Raw genomic sequence first — 12367 nt, 5'->3', positions numbered from 1 at the left:
TCTTTTAGAGAAGTCACTGTCCTTCTGTGCATTGGTAGGCAAATCACTTTGCATCTTTGATTCCCATGTGCTCATTTGTGAATGGAAATAAAATTTAAGAATTAAGTATCAAATGTATAAACATTATGAACACGTCAAAGTGAAAAAATAAAGGCATGTTTAAGTTTCTAAAAATATACGTCAACAAAATTTAATTATCTAATATATGGCAGAGACAGAGACTGTGAAACTCTCTCAGCCTCCTCCATCTGAAGATGAGGAAGACATGGATTTTTCCCTTGAGACTCTTAGACCATGTTATAGTCTGATATAGGTTATAAAAAAACTCTGAATAAATCAACTGCCATGACCACAATTGAAGTTACTTTGATTCACTTCCCAGTGAAATAGTTGGAATTTATTTTTTCTATAAAGTCCATGGAAATTGTCATAAGGGCAGACAGCAAATTAATAAATATCAATACAAGAAAATGCTTGAAAATGTATTAATAAAGGCAATGGTCTTTGATACATGAACCAAAATGCTTCCTCTCTTTACTTTGACAGCTCAGCAAGGTACAGCTTCTATTCCAGACATGTGGAGCCCAGAATTCATGGTTTCCTTTCCTCTCATCCTCTGGTTGAAGGGTTTTCTTCTTTGAAGAAGCTAGGCTTCAGTGTTTATCATCCTGCCCTTAAGTATTGGTTGCCTAGGGCAAGTCCTGAGTAAGAATAGTGGAGAGTAGAGGTTCTCTTCTCCTGCCCTTTCCCTACTGGTAGAATGGAAAATCCTAAGTTGTTGGTCTTGAAATAGTAATTATTTCACATCAAAAGAGCCAAGCTGAGTGTTCTCAGGATGAAGCCCCCAGTCTTCACTAAGTTCTTAGTTACTAAAAAACACTCAGAGAGAATCCTGCTACTATTTTTCCCATTCTCCAGTCCAGCAGCTCAGAGCTTTCCCTGAGAAGAGAAGCAGACCATAAAACAATGGTCCTTGCATCTTTCCAAAGGTACTGATACTCCATTTTCAACTGAGGACAGCAGCTAAAGCCTACAGGCATTCACAAAAACAGTGAAAGTTTTGGTGCAAGGGTTTTGGAAGTAGGCTCATGATCTAATAAATATGCAGCCTTCTATTCGGCCAGGACGCTTGCAGGAGAAAAAGGAAGAACAAGACATCTGGGACGAATGCTCCTGGGGTCAGAACAAATTACCAAAAAAGTGTGTAAGGTGGCCAAATGGAATCCTGGAGCAGAAAAATACAATAGCTGAGATTAAAAGTTCATTAGAAGAGTACAACATTAGATTCAAACTGGAAGAAGAATTATTGTACTTGGAAATAGACTGATATAAATTATGCAATCAATCAAAGAAGGAAAGAAGAATGAAGAAAAATGAAAAGAACCTTGGGAAAAATGTGGAAGAATATTAGGTGCATCAACATGTTCATAAATAGGAATAAAAGAAAGAAAGAGACACGAAAGAGGAGAAAATACACAATTTGAAGATGAAATGGTTGAAACTTCTCAAATTCATTGACAAACAATAACCTAAATGAATTCCAGGTCAGAGACCTGGAAATATACATATCACAGAAAAATGCTGAGAATAACAAATGAGAGTTTATCCTGAAAGTGAGAGGAGAGAATGTGTCACTTACAAGTGAATACCAGTAATAGTTGATTTTCAGTCAAAAAAATAGAAGCACCAGGCAGAACGGTAACATGCAAAGATGGCAAATTGGAAAACTATTGGCCAAGAACCATATAATCAGCAAATACATCTCCTAAAGAAGAGGAAAAAAAGATTTCTAAATAAGCAAAACCTCCAAAAAATTGTCTGTAGCAGACTTCCCTCATAAGAATAGTGAAGAAACTCTTTAGACTAGAAGCAGGTGACACCAGAATGTAATGTAAAGCTGCATAAACAAAGAATACCAGAAAAATTGTGTAACTGTCATAGTTCCTCGTTTCTTTTCCTGACATTAAAAGCAATCTTACTCAATTTATATATTGTATATATAACATATATATATAACAAATAGAAATGCAATAAGTATAGGTGTAATATGTTTGCAGATAACAGTACAAAGTATACAGAACAAAGTTGTAATGGGCCAAGACAATAAATAGAGATGATAAAATAATTATTAAAAGGCACTTTTGGGTTTGTAACATTAAAAATATAATATATACTGCAATAAGAATTGAAAATGAGAAAAGTAAATAATCACTAGTATTAAAATATTTTAAATATGAGTTTAGTTTTCATATATTAAGATGTATAAGTACATTGTAGAGCAACCACTAAAGATTAACTAAAAAAAATCATTCAAAGAATTAACTTGCTACAGTAGAAAATATTTACTGAAAGGCAAAGGAAAGAAGTGAAGATGAATAAAGGAACAAAAATATCAAAAACATATAGAGACATATAGAAGACAAAAGTGAAATGGAAGTTGTCGATGCAAACATATCCAGAGTGACTCCTGATATGGATGAACATTATGTTTTTGGATCTTAAACGTCCCCCAAAGGCTCATATGCTGGCAGCTTGGTCAGAAGCCTGTGACACCACTGGGAGATGGTGTGACCTTCAGGAGGGAAGTCTCAGGGGAAGGCACCTAGGTCCTAGGGATACCCACTTCTGAAGGGAACGTATGGGAACTTTGGCCAGTGCTTCCTCTCTTTCTTCCTGGCTGCCATGAGGTAAGCACTTTTGCCAGATCTCCTGCTCTGGCCACCATGTTCTGCTTCTTCCCAGGCCCCAAAAGAACAGAGTCAACAGAATGAATTCACAATAAAGGAAAACTACAGAACAATACTTGTAATGAACAGGGACACAAAAGTCTTCAAAATGAAAACAAAACAAAACAAAAAAACAGCAAACTGAATCCAACAATTTATAAAGATGTCAAATGATTTACATTCCAGATGTGTAAGTTTAATATCCAAAAATCAATCAATATATTAACAGACTAAAAATTTAAAAATCACACGATCACTTTAACAAATACTAAAACGGCACAGGAAAAGATTCCAACACCTTGTCATTACTTTTTTAAAGGGAGGGAAAACAAGGAATAGAAGGGAATTTCCTCAACTTGATAAGTGCATTTAAGAAAATCCCATTCTTAACATCATACTTAATGGTGAAAAACTGAAAGCTGTCACTTCTAAGATCAGGGAAAAAATACCAAGAAAATCTGTTTTTCCCATATTTATTCAACATTGTACCAGAGCATCTAGATAGGTTAGCTAATAAAAATAATGAAAGGAATCAAGATGGAAAAGAAGAGACTGTCACTGTTTTCAGATGACATTATCTTATATAGAGAAAATCTTAATCCATTAAAATGTATTAGTACTAATAAACTAACTCACCAAGTTGGCGTAATAAAAGGTAGATATACAGAATAATTTACATTTTTATGCACTTTATAGAACAATCTGATAATGCAATTAAGAAAACAGTACCACTCATAATTACATGAATCGTGATTCTTCAAAAAGAATAAGATGCCAGTCTGGGATGCAGCTCAGTGGTGCCGCTTACCTCGTAAGCACAAGGTCCTGGGTTTGATCCCTGTTACCAAAAAAAAAAAAAAAAAAAAAGAGAGAGAGAGAGAGAGTAAGATACCTAGGAATTGAATATAGAATATATGATGGACACAAGTCAGTAAAAAAATACAAATAATTTTAAAAGTGGGTGAAGGACATTAAAGGATGTTTCTCCAAGGAAAACATACAAATATCCAGGAATTCATAAAAAGCTTCTTAATGTCATTATCCATAATCAAATAAAAATCAAAACTATAATGAGAAACCATTTCACATGCATTAGGATATCTAGGTAAGAGTATGGAGAAATTGAGCACCCGTATTCTGCTGGTAGGAATGTAAAATGATAAGATTGCTTTGGAAAACAACTTAGAGGTTGCTGCACCCTTCAAATGACTAAACATAAAACTGCTATGTAAGCCAGCAATTCCACTCCTAGATATATACTCTAGGGTAATGGAAATACATACCCATACAAAAACTTGCACCTGGATATTTCTAGCATCATTATCATAATAATCAAAGGTAGAAATTACTCAAAAGCCCATCAACAGATGAATGAACAAATAATACACAAAGAAATTTGTACTACACAAGGGAATATTATTCACCCCATAAAAAGAAATAGGATTGGAAGTTCCATTTGACCCAGCTATTCCCCTGCTGGGTATCTTTCCAAAAGAAGTAAAAGAATCATACCACAGTGATATATACACACCCATGTTTATAGCGGCACAGTTTGTCATAGTTAAAACTTGGAAACAGCCCAAGTGCCCATCAACTGGAGACTGGATAAAGAAGATGTGGTTTGTCTATAAAATGGAGTACTACTCAGTCATAAAAAGTGAGAAGCTAGAGTCATTTATAGCTAAATGGATGCTGATTGAAGCCATACTCTTAAGTGAAATAAACAGAACACACATGTGTAAATACTGAATAGTTTCCCTGGTATGAAAAACTAAGAGTGTGAATAAGGTTGTAATTGTATAATTGATAATATGAAATAGGAAGAAAAGGGCTAAAGGAATAAGGAAAGTGCGAGGGGTAAGGGAAATGAAGGAGGGAGAAAGAAAATATGAGAAAAGGAAAAAATGGAAACAAAGTCTTTGTAAATAGGGAAGGGTGGAGGGGGTGAAGGGAAGGCAGGGGTATGGGAAAAATGAGAACCAAGATGCATCATGTATAGATACAAAAGCCTAATGATGAATGCAACTGTAGTGTATACCTAAAAAGTACCAATAAACTCAATGAGAGAAAGAAAGAAAAAAGAAATAGAGTACCGAGTCATACTACAGATATATGAACTTTGAAAACATTATGCTAGGACCTAGTGAAAAAGGACAGTGTTTATCCATCCATTCGTACGACAGTATAAAAGAAAGAAATCTATATGGGCAGAAGGTTGAATGGTGGTGGCTTAGAGCTGAATAGAATGGAGGGATAGGCGGATGATGAAATCGTTGTAAAAGTGATGGTGGAGATGGAGGTACAGGCCTATGAATTCACTGAAAATCACTGAATTGTACACTTTTAACTCCAGGAATTGTGTGATACCTGAATTATATCTTAATAAAACAGTTTGTGAAAAAAAGAAGTCTAAATCTTGTGCTAAGGAAACCCTAATGAGACAAAATTTAATTATTTTATCAAAGGTGCAGGCAGAGAGACTGGTCAAAAAAATCTGAGGAGACTTTGAGATAGTTTTGCAAGGATGAGTGGGAACCTTATTTAACTCTTTTCCTTATTCTTTATTTTTTGGTACTGGGGACTGAACTCGGGACCTTGCACTGCTTAGCTAAGTCCCTGGCCCCATCTTTTCTTTATTCTTAATCCTTTTTTGGGGGGAAGGGTTTCTGGTGATTGATGTTAATCTTTATGTATAATTTCTGCATACAGCCAATCCTTGAGCCTTGATGATATGCTATCTTTATTGTAGATTCAGCAACCGATCCATAATATTAGTATAAATAGAATTTTAAAAGAAAAAATGCATAGAAATTATTAACTTGAAATTCTGCTACTTGTCAGTTAAATGTAATTGTTTTTAACCTTGAAAGAAAGTGGGTTTTTTACTATTCAGTTGCTTTCAAATCCTTTGAAAACTTGCTGTATTTCTTACCAAGGCTTTCATAAAAGCTTCCCCACACTGACAAAGAGGTCCTTAAATCAACAAAAATTAAATATCTATGACCCTTTTTAAATGACAGTCTTTATTCTCCTCTTTCTTACTAACAATTTGCATCAGAATTCCATTCTTAAGAATCAGTGTTAATATCATGTAGCCACTGCCTTGGGTAAGAGGAAAGCAAATCTGCCCAGGTAAACCAGGAGGATGTTCACATTTTTGGATGCAAATTTTCTGTCTCCTTTGAGAACCTTTGTTCAGGTGGACAGTAGGATATTAGAGATTACATCCCTTACACAGCAAGGAGAGCTATCAAGATAATGGTCACTAGTTTTCAAAACTAGAAGCCATTTATCCTTCACTTAGTCATGCATTTAATTCAGCAAATTTATGCTAAAGCTTGCTTCCTATAGGACAGACACACATGAATGCTAGTGACACAGAAACAAATAATACAAAGCCCTTGTCCTCCTGGAGTTAGCAGTTTAATGGCCAGCGGGGGAGAGATAAGTGGGAAAAAGTACAAGATTATGTGGTGTAGACTTCCCGGTAATAAGGTTAGTAAAGACAAAAAAGAAAGTGACTTTGAACTGAATGGCAAAAACCTGGGGATACATTCTTCTGGCAAAGCTGAAGCACATGTCTGTGTGGACGTACTTTTAAGGGATCTGAAGAACATCTCACTGAAAGGCAGAGCCTTTAGAAGTGTACCCCATAGGAAATAAATGCCCAGGTCCCTGCACACTGCTCTTCCCCACAGATTTAGGCCAATAGATTTATTTTAATATATTAAATCCTGACTTCCACATTACAAGATTTACAGGAAATATTCTGACCATTTTCTTTGAAAACATGATAACATTTTAACATCCTCTCGAGGAGATTTTTCCTATATATGAATGCACAGCATCCTCCAGAGCAGGGAAGGGGCAGATCAGAAAGGAATCTCCTGAGCTTTCTCTTTCTCTGGAGTTCTGTCCATCTGTCTGTCTGGAGTGAGGAAGGCAAGGGTCCCACTTCCAAGCAAACTTTACCAGCAACATGGTGATTTGATTTGGCAAAACCAAAAGGGTAAACAATTTGAAATACACAAGCGCCCATACCTTCGATGGTGCAAACTTCAGAGCAGAATTCCAAAGGCGTTTGAAGTTAAGCCAGTCAAAGTAAGTGTCTGCGAATTCTCCTCTGGAGAGAAAGCAGACTCCCCAGTTCTGTTATATTTAGCTGTGGAGTCACTTTGGGTCCTACGTATCAACCATCTTGTATATTAAATAAGTAACACCTTACATGATGTTATTTCTTACAGTGTATGAAGATATATTGCAAACATCATTTTGTAGGATAAATCTACTCTAAGAAGATCAAAAGTTCCCTCAATTGAGGAGGAAATAGAAGTCTGCCTTGATCAATATACAGATAGTAAATAAAAGAGCAACAACCAGAATATAGCCTTTTGAGCTTTGAATTCATAATCTAGATTCAAGTTTTTATATTAAATGTAATTTTATTTTCCTCATATGGCAAGATGCCCAGAGCATTAGCTCAGGGTTGCTACAGCTACTCAGTGACACTGGGAAGAACCGAAGTTCTTTTTGTGCCTCTGTTTCTTCTGTCTTTCCTCACAGGCCTTTGTCCCCATGCATGTCCCTTTTTCCTGCAATTTCAGCTTGGCACTTGCTCTATGGAAACAAAATGAGAGGAAGGGGTACAGAAACAAGACTGGTAAACGTTGAGCCTGGATCCTTTCAACAGATCAATAAAAGGTTGGCTGGAACCCTGTGATACTGTCATTCCTAGCTAGAAGGCGTAATAGAATAAAAGGGTTTTACTTTTGGGTTTAAACAATGGAAAAAAGAAGGGGTCTTGAATGGCTCTCCAGTACGGTGGTTACTGACTACGACTAGCACTAGGTCGGCCTTTGAAATAGCATATCTTAGTTTTTATTAGATATAAATTATTGTATAAAAGAGCTCTGATTGGTAGTAGGAAGGAAAAGGTCAGAATATGAGAATATTCTGAATAAAAATACACAATTTCACCCTGTCTCATTCTGACCTTGGTGCTTTTTCAACAGAGATGACTCAATTCTCAGTCTTCCAATTTCTCACAAATACTTGTTTTATATTTATTCATGTAAAATACATTTTCGTACTCTTCTTCTCTCTACCTTTACATTTTAGTAGCAAGTTTTAAACAAACAAAAGAGTACTACAAGGAAACCCCCATGTACCTACCAATCATCTACAGCAATGACCAACTTCACTGATCTTGCTGAGTCTATTCTCTTCCCCTTTCCACTGGAATATTTTCTAAAGCACATCTCTCCTTGAATGTCTAAAAAAAAAAATTTTTTTTTTTTTTGGTACCGGGGATTGAACTCGGATCCTTGCATTTGCTAGGCAGGCCACCAAACCACTGAGCTAAATCCCCAGCCCCTAAAATGTATTTTTACTTGTTCAAACAGAACAATTTCAACAATCCTGACATGACTTTTTTTAAAGAGTGAAAAATCATTGAAAAATTGTACTTCTCTCTAGATGTTTTGACCTCTTGCTATAAAAGAGTAGCAACAAATTGGCAAAAAAAAAATAAAAGAGAGAGAGAGATAAATTTTAAAATTTAAAAGTTAAATTTCAGAAGTGGAAGGCTAATCCTCCAGAAGGGATTATCTCCTTACTATGCAGAGCAGGGTTGTAATTCCCTCCCTCAGAATCAGGTTGGGTCATTTGAACTATCTCTGACAGTTACCAAAAGCAACAATTACTGTCCCATCACTTCAGATTTGTATTCTTTAACATAAAAAAAGGTTTCTAATTCTCAAAATGTGTGCTAACTAGTAGCTTAATGGGATTGGCACAGTACCCAAATTGAGAAGCTGTTTATGTAAGAATCTACCTTTCCATTCTCAGAGATTTTTAGTACTTCAACACCTTGCTTCCTTTTCCTATAAAACAAATATTCATAATATATTAAGAATATGTATATTCATTTATTCATTCGTTCACATGCGATATTATCTGTTCGTTCAGCCACACACGTAGATATTCATTCATGGAATGTTTTCTTCTTATTACTAAAAGTTTACAGGATGAAGACACTGGTAAGAGAACCATAATGTGTCTCTGTTTTTAATAAGCTAAACAAACCCACAGCCTAAAAGCTTTCCATGGGAATCAGGTAGAAATCAGATGGGTTCTAAAATCTGCAGAGTAAAAATGCCAATCTCAAAGTGCATTTGAAAAAATGCAGAGTGGCAGGATCACGGGGTGGGAAAGGGGCCTGGCTGGAAGGGTCTCTGTATGTGTATTTTTATCATCCATGTGTTGGATGAAGCGGAGAGCTGCCAGATAGCTCCTTTTCGACAGCTTGGAGTTACTGTTGGGAACAGATCCATGTATGGAAGCGAAAGCCGAAAGGCACAGATAAGCTGAGATCCAGCTATGCAAACCATGTTTAGAGACACTTAAAGGACACGCGTCTCAGATCCTTTCTTTCTGGTAAATTTGGAGAAGCCATCACACTGGATCATTTTTCACATCCAGCCCATGCAGACTGAGAGCTAAGACTTGACAGAGGTAGGTGCAGGGCTTCTGCGAGGAAGCTTATCTAAAAGATCATCCGTGAATGCTCCCACCAGAACCCTTGGAGAGACAGAGAGAGAGAGAGAGAGAGAGAGAGAGAGAGAGAGAGAGAGAGAGAGAGAGAGAGAGAATATGAAGGAAGGGAGAGTTGGAGCTAGTGACTAACAGGCATTTAAAAGCTCTGCCTTCATAAGGCAGGCTTGCTTGGCTATGAAGGAAAAGTGACAACAAAGATTTGCTGCCAAATAAAATCCCTTTGTTCTGGGTCACTTACCATTCCAAATTTTTCTGTATACAAGTCTTCTTTGATACTGCCAGCACCTTTTAGAATGGTTCACAGCTTCCGGCAGGATTCTGGTACTTACTGTATATTTCAGGGTGGGGAGGGTGGGATTTGTCATTTTCTTTGCTTGTTCCCCAGAAGCCAGCAAAACCTCACATGCGGTTAGCTCTTCCTTAGATATAGGAAGAGCTGCTTGTAAATGACATTATTATTTTTGGCAGCTGAAGTCATTTTTGCACTGTTTCTCAGAAACTCAGAAGTTGATTACATCCTGCTTAAAGATTCTTGGGTTGTTTTCACAAACATGGTGTCTTGCGTAAGTGAAAGTTGCTGAAACCAGCTGTACCTTCCTTCCTCTCTCTCTCTCTCTCTCTCTCTCTCTCTCTCTCTCTCTCTCTCTCTCTCTTTCTTTCTTTCTTTCTTTCTTTCTTTCTTTCTTTCTTTCTTTCTTTCTTACTTCTTTCTATCTCTCTCTTTCCTTCTTTCTTGTTAATGACTGAAAACTTAAGAACTTGAGGGGAAACATTTGCAAATGTTATTATCATTTTGTCATCAGTAATGTTTTGGGCATAGTAAATTGTGGCAAATAAAAGTGTATAGCTCAGAAGTGCAAGGTAAAAGTACAGATATGAAGGTAAGAGCAACAATATGTATTTCTGTATAACTGTATAATATTTTCTAGAATACTGGATAAACCATGCCGGTCATATCAATTCTGCTTTGGAATTCTAGTCCACATAATAACCAAATTGCTATTAAATAATTAAAGCAGTTCTACTAAAATTGTGAGGAGTCTGAGAATTCCTGCCAAATACTCACAAATGTCCAGGGGACAATTTTTAAGTCATATCTATAAGATGTATGTGTTTTTTCCAAGATTTAATCAGTGTAATCCTTATATAAGATCATAGAATCTAAACTTCAAATTTTGTATTTTTGAGCACAATGTGTGTGCAATTCAAGTAAGTTTTGAACCAACTCTTCATTTAGTTTAGTTTTCAACCTTCTAATTGAGCAGATAAGGACAGAGTGAAGAGTATGGAAAAATTAATATAATTTTCCTTCCTTCTTTGATGACCAACTTGACATAGGAAATGATTCATAAACAAGTGCAAGGAAAGAATAAAAATAGTTTGTAATACTAACCAAGGAGATTCTCCTTGGGTGAATTAATATCTGGGAAAGGCTTAACAGATACAGAAGAAATTCCTACTTGTGTAGTGGTTTCTTCCAAGCTGTGGATGTTCCATCCACTGAAAAACAGTGACAGAAGGAGAAAGCACGGTTCTATTTCAATAACCCAGTAACATTATTAAAATCATTGTATTAAAAGTTGGATTTTTTCATCAAATTATTATTTACATGTTTGTTTACCTTGACAACACATTAGGTTTATAAGGCATTACTCTTTCTATGAGGCTATTTCACATCATTAAAAAATACTAATATCCCATATCTGAGAAAAAGAGAGAGAGAGAGAAATAAACTAGGCTCTTTTTTTTTTCTAAGCTAACAGAGACAAGCTGTCATAACTTTAGCTAAAGTGGAACAGGCCTATGAAAGGATGGTTTTAAAATACTTAATTAAACACTACATGCCAGCCGGCTTCCCAAGAGGAAAGGGACAGCAGGAGTCTTTGCAGTTTTCAATATGGAAAGGGCTCATATAAATGATGCCACTAGTACTGGTGAACAGATGTGATACACACAAGGCATCACCATCCACTGTTTTTTCATTTGCTTAGTGCCAAGTGTATTTCTAGTACGCACTCATGGTGACACGTCTGTTCCTGTTTCTCTTTTAGCAAACAAATTCAAGGAGCAGAATACAGATAATAGTAAGTGACTTGTTGCTATTTTTATGTATAGGATGGTGACAATGTATAGGATTTTTATGTATAGAATGGAAAATAATAGTCAGGCCTCTTGCTCTTTTGACTCATGATTTCTTAAGCACTAGAAGACGACTGTACATGTAGAAAATAATTGAGATCATGTTTCGAGAAGGGAGTTGAAAGTGTTGGCAGGCTCACATGAAGACAAACGGCTGTCATGTTCGGTTGCGTTCAGTGGATGTATGAAGCAACTTCACAGTGGCTAAGGAGAGCAGAGAAATTGCAATTCAGCCCCACAGTATAAAGCACAGCTTTGAAGTTTCTACCCATATAATGGGACCAGACTGGACAGTCTGTGGGCCTGGTGTTTTGTGCTACAATGACTAGGAGAAAGTGCTTGGAAGGGGCTTTGACAAGCAACAGTATCCCTGTGTTTGGGAGAGTTTATATGAAAGGCAAGTGGGGAATGACTTTGCCAGATGCATGAAAACATTGTTCCCTAGGAAAGGTCACAAAGTAGAAAGGAATAGATACCATTAGTTACTGAAAAAAACAAGAACAAAAACGAAATCTTGCTCAAATGAAAACTATGAGACAGTGAGTGGCCCCAGACAGAACACCAAAGAGTTGAAGAACTTTAAAAAAGGATGTTAAAGGCATAAGGCTAGGGACTGTCGTGGAGAGGAATTTGAAGACCAGAGAGACTATGCTTCTCTAAGGTAAATAAATGGATGATGGGATTTTCAACAATTCCATAATTTCAGATTTCTGATCAGAAGTTATTTGCCTAAGCAGCACCTCTTTCCATTGAATTTTAAAGCTACATAAGTCAAGCCTCATGACAAGATATTAGAGTAAAACTGTATACCAGGGACTTGTTGAAGGCATTTTTTAATAATAAAGAAACAAAAGGGAAACAGGTTCACAGGGCACTTAATCTTGCTGAGTACAAAAAAAAAAAAAAAAAAAAAACTTCCAAAGCCTACTGACTTCTTCTGAAGTGAG

At 36.3% G+C, this 12367-nt stretch overlaps 1 protein-coding gene across 3 annotated transcripts in view; it reads left to right on the top strand.

Moving 5' to 3' along the window:
• The first annotated feature begins 9179 nt into the window (after positions 1–9179).
• Positions 9180–12367, top strand: part of Slc8a1 (solute carrier family 8 member A1) — a 349978-nt gene continuing 346790 nt past the window's right edge. The window contains exon 1 of one of the 3 annotated variants that reach the window (XM_019204661.2): positions 9180–9239. The gene's annotated coding sequence lies outside the window, so the exon portion shown is untranslated. Of the gene's footprint in view, positions 9240–11350; positions 11366–12367 lie in introns of those variants that run through there. The other 2 variants (XM_019204660.2, XM_019204659.2) reach the window with 2 other exon arrangements.

Source organism: Fukomys damarensis, unplaced genomic scaffold (assembly GCF_012274545.1).
Source record: "Fukomys damarensis isolate Sample0158 unplaced genomic scaffold, DMR_v1.0_HiC HiC_scaffold_2, whole genome shotgun sequence".
In the NCBI taxonomy this organism is placed as follows: Eukaryota; Metazoa; Chordata; class Mammalia; order Rodentia; family Bathyergidae; genus Fukomys; species Fukomys damarensis.
This window is presented reverse-complemented; position numbering and strand designations above follow the sequence as displayed.